Source organism: Sceloporus occidentalis, unplaced genomic scaffold (genome assembly GCF_023333645.1).
Source record: "Sceloporus occidentalis isolate IW3139 unplaced genomic scaffold, rSceOcc1.0.p SCAF_4, whole genome shotgun sequence".
Lineage (NCBI taxonomy): Eukaryota > Metazoa > Chordata > Lepidosauria > Squamata > Phrynosomatidae > Sceloporus > Sceloporus occidentalis.
In genome coordinates, this window is record NW_028316984.1 from 35,638,973 (window position 1) to 35,654,392 (window position 15,420).

Genomic DNA, 15,420 nt, shown 5'->3' on the forward strand with positions numbered 1-15,420 from the left:
CCTCCTCTTCCTCCTCCTACTACTAGTGTAGAGACCTATCCCTGTTCTTTCCATGTATTTCTATCAATTTTTCTGTTAAAGAGGTAATACCCAGGAACACAACTAGTTTGTTATCTGAGGTACACCTGTACTTAGTTCCATTCCTGACTTGCCAGGCATCAGCTACTGCAAGCTACAGGGGCCGGTTCTCCTGTTGATTTGGGTGCAGAAGATGGACATCTCCAACCTCCTCCTGTGAGCAATCTCCAATGCAAGAAGAAACAGTGACAGAGATCCTGCTTCCTGTTGCATTGGAGTCTGCTTGTGGAAGGGTGTGCAAACTTCAGTATGCTGTGCCCAACGACAGAACAGATCCCCATCTTTTGCAGAAGCTGATGCCCAGTAAATCAGGATTGGATTACTTGCATCCTGCAAAATGGAAAGAAATCATGGAATTAGCTTACTTGCTAATTAGCTTACTTGCTGTTCACCGCTATGATCTTTGGAACAGCGGTATATAAATAAAAAACAAAAAACAAAAAAAATATCAATATGAGGAGAAGAGGAAATTCACAAGAGAGGAACAGCAGCAAAGTGACACCTCCTAATGAAACAGCAGATTATAAGTGATAAAACTGTTGAACTGCCTGTTTGTCCAAAATATTACTGAGAAAGAATAAAGCTATTGTTGTTCAGTTGAGCAGCTGAAGGACTTTCTGTTTACATATTAATATGTCCTGTATTTAACACTTTGATTGTTAGATATTGCCACTGCTGTAGATATGGCTTATAGGTTATGGATGAAAGGCTTTTTTCTTGCATCCTTCCAGTTAATGTGGATTTATTTTTAGCATCACTCATGAGAAGTGGGGTTTTCAAAAATGCATGAAGATGTTTATTTCTCTCACAACCTCAAAACATGGACAAGTGTGGGATGGAGAAAGAGTCTAATAATTGATGGATTTTCTGAGCTTAATTCTGATAAGATTTTCAGTGCAACATGTAATGTAAAACTAAACACTAATTTAAATCTAATGTAAATGTAACTGTTACCTTTTCAACATAAACACAATTAAAGTGAGTTTTTTGTGTTAACAACACAATGACTATATTACTATTGTTGTTGTTTCACTCAGTATACATGGTGGTATATAAAAGTGAAACAAGCAGACAAAAATACAAACAGCCATGCTAAAGGTGTCCAGTCTAATTTTTTCTAAAGGAATATAGTTTCCTGTCTCTATCTGTTCTCTCTTGATGTGAAAGAGAAGATCCTGGATCAAATCTCCTGGATTTTGATTTAAGTCAAGGCATTATTTTATTTATAAATGCATATTTCTGCACTGCCACACAAAAGATATTTCAAGGCTGTATACTAAAAAAAAATAACAATAATCAGATCTTCAATATAATATGAATAGCATAAAAACATCAATCCAGTAAAAAAAAATGAAAGGCAAAGAAACCTGTTTCAACCTGCTAAAAACACAAATTTACATTTAAATTTAAAATCTCTAGTTAATAATTTCAAGAAATGAGTGAAAAGAATGTGAAACTTTTTTAAACAGAAAAAAAGAACATCTTAGGAAAGTATTCCTGAAAGTATTTAGGAAACTAAATGGAATATTTTCCCGAGATGTTCTTTTTTTTTTTTTTTCCATCTCAGATTGATTCTTCCTTATTCTTCCATTCCCTCCCTGCTTCCCCCAAGAGTCCCAGAAGATGGGCAAGGAAAGGAGGCAAGCAGAGATGGCCTTGTGTTGTGTGGTGATGATTGCATTGGTGGCTTGAGCCTAGGGCTAGGCAGCATGGTGAAACTTCACTTCCAGATAGTCTCAAGAGATAAAGGGGGTCCCATCATTCCCTGGAACTGCTTGGAAGCCTCCCTCTCTTCGCACTAGCTTGGGGTGGGAAGGTCAGAAGAGCTCTTAGCTTGATATTGGTACTGAGCTTGAAACATAACAGTAGACAAAGTGCAATCATTAATGTATTGAATTTGCATAATCAGAATGCAAATTAATGATTTACATTATTATAATAATTTGCATAATATGCAAAGTAGATAGCTAGATATGAGGGATTGGAATATGAGGGACGGAAAGACTAGTATATAGTGTTTTAATGCATTTTAATACAGTAGTCTTAATGTTTAGTATTTTAACTTCATAAATGGTTTAATTGTTTTTAAAACTTATAATCTTATTAAAGCTTTTATATTTTTAATTTTTAAAAAAAAAAAATAGTCACAGTGAGTCCCATTATTGGGAGAAAGGCAGGATAAAATAAATAATAACAACAACAAATGAGAAAGAAGTAGGGAGAGAACTCTAGGCTGTTTTTGTTTTTTTAAGTTAGCTATTGTGTTTTTAAGCCTAGGACTGCAATTTTTGTTTATTTTTGAGCCACCTACACGCTTTTTTCTATCAAACTGTTCATCACAGTCAAATAATTAATGATCAGTTGACATTACAAGAGCAGAGGATTGATTTATCTGTAACAAAAAATTGCAGCCTCCTTTTATATTAGAGTGCGGCCCTTCAGAGTTGGACAACAGTTCCCATCAGCTCCAGCCAGCATAGCCATTGGTGAGAAATTCTAGGAGTTGCAGCTCAACAATGTCTGGAGAGCCATGCTTTGCTCACCTAACTTTCTTTAGGAAACAATTTGTATTTTTTAGAAATCATTTATTTAAAAAAACCCAAGTAAAATTCTCACCCATACCCGGGGTACAGCTACGGGCAAGGCAAAATGAGAGTGTCCCCACATCCCTAAATAAGAAATATCCCTTCAAATGAAATATCCCCAAATTTCTAGCATTGCAGTCACTTAAAACTTTAGTTGAACATTTAGAAATACAGAATAGGCCTCCAAAGAAAAGGGGCAGGTAAAATTACCAAGGGAATGCTAACACAGAAAACAGAAGGTCTCTATGTGTTGACATTTATTAACGTAATACTCTGTGAGTATTTCCTAGAAATTTAGGGACTGTGGAAAAAATTGATTTCAGGAAATGAAAAATTCAGGAAACAGAATTCTTATTTGGGGTGGCAAATGCATACATTTGGTTTCAGAGCACACATTTCCTCAGCATGTATACAATACTAGTTGACATTCTATAACATATTTTGTGTTCATCTATCGCACAATACAGTTTGTATGTTAAATACAGTTAAAGGCAAAGCAATGGATGGTGTGTGTGTGTGTGTGTGTGTGTGTGTAGGAACAGCAGCTGGTTCAGAGGACTGAACACCTTTCCAACTCAGAACTTTGGAGGATTAATTTTTGGACTACAGCTCACAAAATACCCCAGCTAGCATAGGACAGTAAGGCCCAGTACAGACTGCTGGGGTTCCGGAGCACGCAGCATCCGCATTCTCTAGAACCCTAGCACATATGGGCAGTGCCATCTTTATGCAGCACTGTCCATATGGCATGTGCGTCCATGACATGTCTTGTGCGACACATCCAAAAGGTGTGTGACACACAAGACACGTCACTGTGATGCCCCAAGGCGGTAATGGTGCCTTGGCAGCATCGCAGGAAGGAGCTCCATTTCGGAGCTCATTTTTGCAGCGGATTGTTGTCATGGCCGTGCGATTGCCATGCCAACGATCCAGAGAAGAAAGAGATGGCCTCTGGCCACCCCTTTCTTCGAATCTGTACCAGGCATAACTTTCCAAAGCCTGATCCTATCTTTTTTTGCACTTCATACCTATTTACTTGGGAGTAAGTGCCACTGAATTTAAGAGGGACTACATGTGAGTAGGCATGTAATGTAGGGTTACCATATATCCTCTTTTCCAGGACATGTCCTCTTTTTCAGAACTAAATATCTGTCCAACTAGATTATTAAAATGTCTGTTGCTGCATTGCTTCCTCCCTTCAACGCTGCCTAAGAGTAGTCATAACAATCAGTGGTGTGAAGTAATGAGCCTGTAAATGTGTCTCCATTTTTGCTTTTTCAAAATATGGTAACCCTAATGTATAAGACTGTGCTGTATAATGCCCACTCCTTCTCCAGTTTCACACATCCTTTCAAAGTACAAACATTTGAAATGCTGTTTGGCCTTGCAACCTGAAGAACTCATGACCAGTTCAAGTAGACTGGCCTAGATGGGCCAATGGCCACCTGGCACATTATAAGGCTGTTTTTGATTTTGGTTTTTCTCACATTAATGGAAAGTATTAGAAAAGATGAGGGCCAGCTAAGACATTTTGCTTCCTGAGGCAAAACAGCAAGTGGTGCTCCTACACACAGGCATGTTTGCCAACATTCAAATACATATGACCCAAAGCTTGGGGGGGTGGTGGTGTGTGGAAGTGGGATATAAATAAAATAAAATAGAGGAAAAATACTCACCCCACACTAGATACAGGTGATTGAATTACATCTATGGGAAATAAACAGAATGTTATAAATAACTGGCTATCTCTACACAAGAGATGTATATGAGGCCCCAAAATTCTACATTTCAGTCTATCTAGGGATTTTAAAAAAATGATAACTAATTGCGTTATTAAAGTTGGGTTGTCCTTTCATGATCATGATATCTAAAATCTGCCGGCTGAGGCAGTCACCTCACTCTGCCCAGTGGTAGGGCTGGTCCTGAGAACTGGTATCCAGCTATGTATTGTATTCTGCTCAGACATTCCCAGACTTCGCACACAAGCCATGCACCTACCTCTTTTCAGTTTGGAGTTATTCCCCTCCTTTTTTAGCTTGCTTATAATGAGCACAAGCTGAGTTAGACAAAGCATCATAAATCTAATGCCATTTATAATTAGGGCAATTTATACTATGCTCTCTGGTGCATGCTCCTATTATATTTATAGCAAAAGACATACATGCAGATGCATTGATAAAGATAATACAATCCAGATTATTGATAGTTCATGAAATATAATCCAATTCCTGACAAAGTCATGGCCATAGGCCAGCCAAACAGACTTAAACAGTTCAGTATTTTCTGTAATTTCCTTCATTTCTTGACATTTTAGGGGGCAACTTTAAGCTAAAGCTCTGCCCACCCTTACCTAATATCCTGTCATAAAATGGAGAAGCCCATTCTATCAAATTTTCCATGAAGAACAAGGCTTCAAAACATGGGCTAAAACATGAAATGAGCATCTAGAATATATTGTAAATTGCTCTGCAAGCAAAATACTACTATACATAGTCATGTATTGCTCCAGACATTTTAGTCAAAAATTGACCCAATTTCTAAGTCAACATACCCACAGGTCAATGTAAGTACTGTACTTTAACACTGTCTGTTTCTGTTTCTGTTTCTGTTTCTGTTTCTCTCTCTCTCTCTCTCTCTCTCTCTCTCTCTCTCACACACACACACATATAAATATATAACCAACCCCCGGTGAAAGGCAAGAATTTAATCTGCCCTGGAAGCACTGACACCCCTCTGTTTTTTCATCCATCCAGCCGTTAGGGTGAGCATAGTCAGTAATGCCTGCTGGAATTTTGTAAGTTTTTGGCATTGTTTTCCTTTGCTTCATCCTTTAGATCCTTTGTTACATGCCTTTTACCATCACCTTATCCATGGACCATATCAAAATCGTAATTTGGACCCAAAACCTGCCCTTGACTTATACATGAGATCGACTTACAGTCAACTATATACAGCATTTGCCTGATGAGGTTTCTGCACTTATGTTTACTCTTCAAAAAGTTATTTGACATGCTTCTATCTTGTATAAAGCATCCTTTCAAGGTTGCGTTTGATCATGGAGTAAGAAAAAGAGGAGTAAGAAGTTGGAACATTAAACAAAAATTGCAGCCATGAATTAGCACCAGGTTTTGCTTTGGGTTTTGTAAATGGTTAATTCTTCCTTTCTTTCTTCTCCCTTCTTTTCAAAATTACAGAAGCCAGAGAGAAACCAATAGTCAAGTGGAAGAACAAACAGACCTGTGAGCATGACAGATCTTTATAGAATGGTGTTAGAATGCCGGGTCTTATTACAGAACAGTGGGAGGCCTTGTACACGGAGGTATCAACTCTATGGGGACCACTGCTCTTAAACAGAGATGAAAAAATGTGATTTGAAAAGGCCCTCATGGGTAGTCTTCAAAGGCACAGACAGGTTCTGACTGGATTAACATTTATTGACTGTTTAAGCCTGTTTTTTCCTTCCTTTTTGTTTTTTGTGTTTGTTTTTTCTTTAGCTCGAGGACAAAGATACATGAGTTTAATTGCAGAGGCTTGTTCTGCCAACTGATCACCAGAGTGGCAACCAAAGCTTTACTAATCACTTCTTCATTAAAGAAAAGTCTCTATTACAAAACAAATTAGGCATGGTGCTGATCCCTCTCTCCTAACTGCAGGTCCAATGGTATTATAGCAAAGTTAACACCGTTAGAAGCGCAAGGGAGGGGAGAGAAACTTATTAAGGTTTTGCGCTGAGGTAGCACTTTTGTATTGATTTTACAATACACAGGTATTATGATTTATGGAGTGCTAGTGTCACTCTAACAAGCTGAAGGACACACAATATCATCTCCAACATCATTAAAATTCAGAAGCCTCTAGAACTAACTCATCAACCACTGTGCATTGTCAGGGCCTACAGAGCTATATTTGAGTTTTGAGATACCCTCAAGCCTTCGGGACGCACGTCTCTTTTAGTCATTTAAATTGTTTTTAAAAAGTTGGATAGAGAACCAAGAAACAAATAAGCAACATAGTGAATAAGAGAAGCCTAAGTGGTTTATTAAGTGAGCACTGACCTGCAAAATCAGATGGCTTCCCTCACTCCAAATATATACAATCCTCTGTTACTAAGATCTTCATATGAAGAAAATTCATCTCTTGACTGTACATTCCATTTGCAAATAGAACATTTGTTCCTTTGAGATCAGGAGACAATTATGTAGTAAATGGAAAGCAGCATGTCTTTTATCACTACCAGGGTCACAAATCTGTAATTTCATATTTGAGGCCCCAGTCCCAGCAGCGTTAGCCATGACAAATCCACAAATGTAATGCGTTAACACTTTAGGCAGAACTCACTGTCAGGTTCCATGACTTTCAATAGGACAGGCTGCTTTATTCTATGGGTCATTATTCTGAAATACCTCTCCTCAGGTCCAAGTGCAATGGATTTCAGCTTTGGTCATAACTTTAGCTTGGAGAGGCCCTGCATATGTTTTAAAGGATTCACAGTAGCAGGGTAATCTTGTGTGTGTTTATTCTGAAATAAGTGCTTAAATAATATTTAATGGGATTTACACTCTGGAAAATGTGCATAGGCTTCCAAACTACTGGTAATGTTTTAGCATTCTCCAACAAGTAATTTCCATTGACCTCCCTGTAGAGAGAACAGGGTAACCTGGATTGATAAACAACATATACAGAATTTTTTGTGTGCACACACACATCTTCAAAACAGATTATTTTTAACTACAGCTCCCATAATCCTTTACCATTGGCCATGTTGACTGGGGCTTTGGGAAACTGAAAGCATCTGGAGTGCCAAAGGTTCTTCATCCTTGCCTTAAAAATATTAGACAGATAGATAGCCTTGTTAGTTTTCAGCACCCTAGTAAATGTTGAGTTTGAAATAGTTTCTGTTGCAGCAGATCCATCTCTTTGCTTCACTACATACAAGTTCCAATGCAACCCCCCTGAAAATCACCATTATGTGAATTGCACCTCTTAGAGACACCCCTCATACACTTTCCTCTCTTTCTTTCTCTTTTCACATTTTATATACAGTACTGTAAATAATCATGAGTGAACTGGCCATATAAACAGTTCTGTGATACACTGGAGACCCCTATTGGTGAGAACCTGACACAAGCAACGTACGGAAAGCAGTTTGGTTATTGCAAAGACTGTCAGGGAAGGGATCCCTGATGGCTGTGTCTTTAATAATTTGTGTATATTAAAACAGAAAGCATCATGATTTGACACACACATACACACAGAGACATCAATACAGGTTGCACACAGAGGAATTTGCTAAAGTTCTATTTGCAAAATCAGATATATTTTACTAAAAGCCACTTCCCTTTGACAAAAAAAATTGCTTATATTGCAAATCAATGAAAGATGCAACAAAAATACATTGCTCAAAAGGATACATTAATCAACACAGTTTTAAAACAGTATTAATTTTAAAGAAGAAAAGACTCATCAGTGGTTGCCACCAAATGGTTCCATGGCACATTTCAGACACTTACAATGGTAAGGGATCATTGTGATTTGCTGACAAATCAGCTTCAACTTATGGCAACCCTATGACTGAGAGACTTAATCAATTGCCTTGCTTAAGTCTTCCAAACTTAGGGCTGTGGATTCTCTGAGTGAGTCTTTCCATCTGTAATGTGGTCTCCCTCTTCTCCTACTGCCTTCCACTTTTCCAAGGACTATCGTCTTTTCCAGTAATTCACATCTTTTCACGATGTGCCCAAAGTATGACAGCCTCCATGGTAACTGTAAAATTATTCTGCAGTATACTGTATTTCTGAGTATACTATGTGGTCCAACAGTGCATCAGACTTCTCAACTACTAGAGTGCAGGCAATTTCAATGCTCTTCATTTGCATGCTTTTGCAACAAGGCAGGTCCGAGCAAATGAAAGAAAATAAACAAAAATTGCATTGTCCATCATTGCATGAATGCTGCCTCTCCAAACCACTATATTCACTCAGATGTAACTTCCACTACCTTCAGTGCGGCTCCATTGCCAGGTAAGTCTGGATAAGATTCCATCCCAAACTAGAAAAGGTGCAGCAACTTTACTAATACAAACATAAGAATAGAAAAATAGAAAATATAATATAAAATATGTAATATGTAATACAAAACCTAAAAAAAGCAGGAACATTAAAATTGCTGTGGAGAGAAGAATAAATGGAATGAACACCAATAGAACTTTGGGACTCTTGCCTTAATTAGCAGACGTGAGGGAATAACCCACTAGTGGATTTCTTCTTCAACCAGCCTGAGAATATGAGTTTTAAAAAAATAATTCTAGATTATCAGTTGGTTTCAAAACATTTCAGCTCACACAGAAAAGAACTTCTGGATAGTTATGCTACAGCTAGTTTGCTATGCAAATTAAGGATTCAAAAACTAGGCCTGTTGCTCCAGAAGCCATTTCTTTCATATGGTCTTGCCAAACAAAACTAATAGTATGGAGATCTTGGGAAAATGGACTAAAAGCAGATTCCAAGGGAAATCGACTATGATTTGCCATTGGCTTCAAGCCAATAGAGGGAGAAATGGCCTGATAGTTCCCTTTTAATATATGGAAAATAAATACAGATTCATGCATTTTGAATATGGAAAATCTACACACTTGCAGATATGCCTTATACAATCTAGATCATACTGATGTAAGCAGCATCCAAATAGGCTTACATCATCACTCATTAAACTGGGAGTGAGGGTCTCAGTTATCAACATGAGATGTTAACCCAGGCCTTGCACTGCAACTCAGCTCCAATCCCTTCACAGCAGCAGCTATCACATTACTGCAAAAGAGTCTGAATCCCAGCATCTGCCCAGCACAGCTAGAAAAGCCACAGGTTCACAATGCAGAACCTATCTCTTTTTTCTTTTCTTTTCTTTTTATTTTTAGTGCAGATAAGCTGCCTGATTGGTTTTTATTGAGAGAAACAAGCACAATGCAATATGAAATCCTGTTTGCATACACAGCCTTCTGCCAAGCAGGAGTTAGGAAGACTTGGCATTCTCAAGCCCATTGTTTTAAATAGGCTTACAACATGGACCCAAGGATAAATGACTGGCTCCATTCTCTGGAAGACTATTTTAAAAGCCCAATCACCAGTTGATTGGTTCCACTTATAAGCTCAGGTGCTGGGGCTTTCTTTGTGTTTATAAGATGCCATTTATAAGATGCCATGAAACTCAGCAAGTCCCCACAAACTGCAATGCACATTTGAAGTGGAAGGGCCACTGGAGTTGTGTACACAGAGCAAGTATAGCAAACCAGTTTGTGTGCCATTCCAACTTTGCCATGTAGTTGCAAAGCATAGGACTTTATCACTCGGAGGAAAGCCAGGATTTAAGCCAGGATTAAAAAGGCATTTTCCCAGCAAGGTCGTGAGATCACGGCAAAGATTTTCAGACACATCACAATTAAAGATGACTTATCCCGGGAAGAAACAGGAATGCTCAAGCAACAAACCATTCATGGAGCATCCTTGTTTCTTCCCGGGATGTCATCTCTAATCACAACATTGTCTGAAAATCTTCACTGTGATCCCGTGAATTTGCCAGGAAAATACCTTTTTAATACTAGCTTTTCCTGGCTTTTCATCTGTGTGATAAAGTCCATAGTTTGTTTGACCCTGAGAAGCAACAGAACCATCACCTTTTGCATTTTAATAATTTTCATATCCTAACAGAATCCTAAAAGAGAAGTGGTAGATTGTTAGCATGGTTTAACTGAAGTTTTATTTGATGTACAGGTTGAAGAATTAATGAGAGCAAAATGAAGCAAGTACATTAATGATTTTGCATGAAGCATAGAAGGGATTACTGAGATCAAGGGGTAGTTTTAGTTTTTCTGCATAGTTTTATGGTCTGATTTTAATTCATTCTTTTACAATTTGTTTCCAGTACATTGCTACCTGCCCTGATATTTCAAAGCTGGGAAGCTTAGAAAAGCAAAGACATGAATAATACTCTGCTAAGTTGAATAGTGCTTAAAGTTAACCAGTGCATAAAGGACTCAGTTCAAGTTAGGAGATAAATGCCTTTGTTAAAAGAGAACATATTTGAACATACAAAACCATGCTACATCACTGACCTCACAGGAAGATTCCTTAAATTTGAGATCAAATAGAAGGTCAGAAATTCAGTTTGCATGTGCCTCACCACTAAGAGGAAAATTTGTATCATTTATTCTCCTGTGTTCCTCAGGAGATAAATACTGGAAGATAATCTGCCTTATATAGATCACTTATACAGTAGCATTATTTGTTACCGCTTCCAGGAAACTGAGTACCAATTTTATTAATTTTTAAAGTTCTTAATGGTTTGTCTTGAATGTTGGTCAATATAACTGTTGTATGAAGTTTCAAAAGGGACTCAAATGCAGACTTTATTTTATTTTAACTTTAGTTTGTTACACTGTCTACCAAATAGTAACAGTCTATGGCTAAATGCAGTGAAGATTGGTAAGCCTGCCTCTATCATTAAATAGAATTTGTATCTTTTCAGTGAACAGTAGGGGTGGGAATCACGCAGCTCTCCAGATACTTTTGGACTGTAGCTTCCAGCACTCCTCTTCACTGGCTATGCTGGCTAAGGCTGCTGGGAGTTTCAGTTTGACAACATCTGGAGGTCTGCATGAGTCCTACTAATGAGATAAAAAGTACAGTACTCTACTTTTCTTACTTATCATTCATACAACCTTTATCTATCATTCCTTACTTACAAACCATTTCTTACAACCATTCCACAAGGCAGGTTAGGTTGAAAAGATAATGATTTTGCCAAACCCACACAACAGTCCTCAAGATTGTATCAGAATTTGAACCTCAGTGTGCTACATGCACCCTTAGAGCATTACACTTATCCATACAGGGATTTTGCTAAAACTATTTGTTTGCCCTTCCTTCATTCAATCCTTCAGTCACTTTCACATTCTGTGACCTTTATGGTCCCACACTTGCCATTTCCTTAAAGGAAATTCTCATCTCCAGTCCTGATCTCAAGTCCAGGTATGAAAAAATGTATATCCTCCAGCATGTCACAAATGAAAACTGGGACACATGTAAACACGCCATATAAGAGTGCAGTCAAAAGGGTATGCCCAGGCAATAATAGGGCAAATGTTATTAATCAGAAAGTACACACAAAACTAATATTTTGAGCAGGGAAACCCTGGAATTTATGCACTGAGTGTAGGAAGAGAAAGTTTCCATTCCCTCCTTCCCTCTCTCTCTTGCTAAATCAAGAGTAAACCACCTTTGTCCTTTGAACTCAGTTTGTGGCAACTGCAGTATGTTTATGGCAAAGGGGGAAAGTTACAGAGAAACTTGGACATTTTAAAAGAAGCTGTGAAAATGAGATAGCAGAGAATTAACTGGGGCTGTTCCTGCCAAACTAGGACAGTTGGAAGATATGGAATTGGAGTGAGCATAAACATACAGCCATACTATAATATGACACTGAGGTGACACACACTGCAATGTTCCATCCCTGTGCTTCATGAAGGTTTGGATACACACATACACATGACTAAAATCCACTGAATTCTGTGGCCCTGACCTTTCAGTAAGCATGCATAGGATCAGTCTCCACATCCTCTGTTCTTTTTTGTACTCAGTTAAATGATCTAAAAGATAACAAAACCACACATTAACTGTGTATAGCTGAGACTTCAGATATCCTGTCTTTCTTGCATGTTATGCAAAGAAGGCTCTTCTCCCTAAGGCTGACTGCCACAGTTGAATACAAACACTCCTCAGGTCCTGCTGTGACTTGGCATGCCCCGTTGGACAGCTGGAAACTAAGGAGGAAAAGAGCAGCTGCCAATAATGAGTTACAAGGGACTTTGAATGCAAACTTTCCTAGAAACAGGCATTTATTGACATGATGATTTTGCTAGAGGATATTGATATGCTATATTGCGTGTAAACAGTGAAACACAGGTATCTGATGCACAAGGTATCTTGATCATCTTCTTTACTGTGCTCTTTTGTATGTTTTGGCAATGAATGAAGCTGTGAAAAACAGGAATACAGCTTCCAGCTTCCTTATGCTTTCCCTCATATAATCCTGGGAGCCAGCCTTTTTATTATGTGCATCAAAAAAGATTTCGCATAGGAAGGGTCATGAATGCATGCCTCACACCTTTGCAGCTGTGGTTTACTGTAGATTGATTGCATACAGTAACTCTTTTCATATTTCTCCCATCCACAGCCTCACTCCTTGGAACCACTTGCTATGAAGTGCTACCGAGAGCCATTAAAAAAAATTGCCCATTTTACATAGCTTGAATATATAAAACACTACTTAAGACTGCCTTCCAACATAAAGACAATTCAGATATGTAAATGAGATGGATTTAAGTCAAGGGCCCACTTTCTCCATCACAATTAGTCTAAAGGAATATCATTTTTTAAAAAAAAGCAATGTAAAGGAGACGTTTTCCAATTCTGCCTAGGAGAGCTGCCTGCTGAACACGTTATAATAAATGTCTGCTATAAAAACAGGTACACTTATCCCATAAAGAAGCTTATTAACCAGACTGCTAATGCTGCAGAATCCAGCCCCCAGTAAACAATACTGTTTCTGTTAGGATATAATGATGCATAGTTGATTCCTTTTCAAATTGTTGTGCTGCACTTTGGGACTGCCTCCATTTACCAAAATAATGCCAAATTAGTAGTGTAAATATTGAAATCAGACTTTTCAAGCTAACTAGTGGCCTAATTTTCTTTTTCAATCTGCTCTTAATCTCAATTCATCAATAACACTCCCTTATTATAGGGCTCTGACAGCAAGTGAGGGCATTTGATAAATTATACATCTCAAGCCAGATTTAAAATTTGAAGCTCAAGTGCTAATTATCTGTACAGGCCTAGTTAATAACGAGATTCCTTGTTAAGTATCTGATCACAGCATGGACATCATTTGTCAAGAACCTCAAATCTACCTTGGAGACCAGCTCTTCGAAGTCTCCCTTGCCTACCATATGTAAAAGGGGGATCTTTGTTTCTATAATAACCTTTTATTAGGAAGCTGACATAATGATTAAGTTCACTGTAGGCACACACAATGAATTAGACAATTACCCTTGCTGCTTTAAACTACTCCAGCTCCTAGCAAGACAAAATAATTAATATTGAATTTTAATTTGACGTGTTCCACATTTAAACCCCAATTTGCAGAGTACACCTGGAAAGCTGCTGCTGTTTCCTTACCGTTTTGTGCTGATGAAATAAAGGCCCCTGCCGTTTGCATGTAAAAAGCACAGAAGGCATGATGCTCCACAATCACTTCTCAGTGGAGCAAAGAATTTTCCAGCATTAATGGGAAAGGTAATTACCTAGGTCTAACTTTATAGCCTTTTCTCTAATGAAACTATAATCTCCCAGGCCTACGCACTTCAAGCATTTACATGATTTTAACAATTTCATTGCTGTAATGGTTTGCTGCTCATTTCTGAAGCGCAGCACTTTAAAACAAAGATGCTAATTACAGGTTTATGTTTCATTTTTTTACATGCATTATTTTATTCATCTATTGGATTCTAAGAATACAAGCAGTCCAAGCAAAGCCACTAATTTGATACATCCTTTTAAAAAGGCAAGAAGGTTGTATTGCTTTGAGCCACAGACTGGGGATACTTGGCAAAGGAATCTAAGCTATGTGAGTTGATGGCCATTTCAGCTGTCAGGGGTGATCACTGGACACATTTCCTTCATGCCTGTATTGCCTTCCTGAGAGCTTTGTCTTTTTTAGGCCTTTGTCCATGCAGTACTGAGACACTTAGAATAATAGAATCACAGAGTTGGAGAGACCATAATGTCCAACCCCATGACATGTAGGAATACACAGTCAAAACAATCCTGATAGATAACAACCAGCCTACAGTTAAAAACATCCAAAGAAAGAAACTCCACCACCCCCTGAGGGAGCATTTTCAATTGTTGAATAGCTCTTACTGTCAGGAAGTTCTTCCTAATGTTGAAGTGGAATCTCTTTCCTGTAGTTTGAATCCATTGCTCAGGGTTCTATTCTCTTGAGCTGCAGAAAATAAAGTTGCTCCATCTTCAGTATGACATCCTTTCAAATATTTAAACAGGGCTATCATATCAACTCATAACTGTATCTTCTCCAGGCTAAACATACCCAGCTACCTAAGTCTCTCCTCATAGGGGATGGCTTCCAGCCCTTCACCATGTTGATCACCCTCCTCTGGACACTCTCCAGCTTCTCAACATCCTTCATGAACACAGTATTCCAGGTGAGATCTGACCAAAGCAGAATAAAGTGCTACTATGTATTACTCTCCTCAATCTAGAAATGGCTGAAGTTGTTCTCTAGAACATAAGAGGAGACCTGACCAGAGGCCCATGGGAACCACTAGGAGGACCATATAAAGTCCTACTTGACAAGAGACAATCCTCTATTAGAAAGGTTAATAAAAGACAGTTCCTGACTGAAGGCATTCTCTGTTTGAAGGACAGGCCATGAACCAACAGAAGGGAGAGAAGGAAGGGATCTTGAATTTATGTATGCATAACATTGGACAGGTGACTGAGGACCTATAGAAAACAACCTGTTCAATGTTTTCCACACTACCACTATGGGAACATTATTACATCTTTATTTGAATTATAGTAATTATTTCTAGAAATGCATATACCTGTATAAATTAGCATATACAAATCTATAGTGATCTTTTTTGGCTGGTGTGTTTCTTCTTCTCCGAGATTTAAGTAGC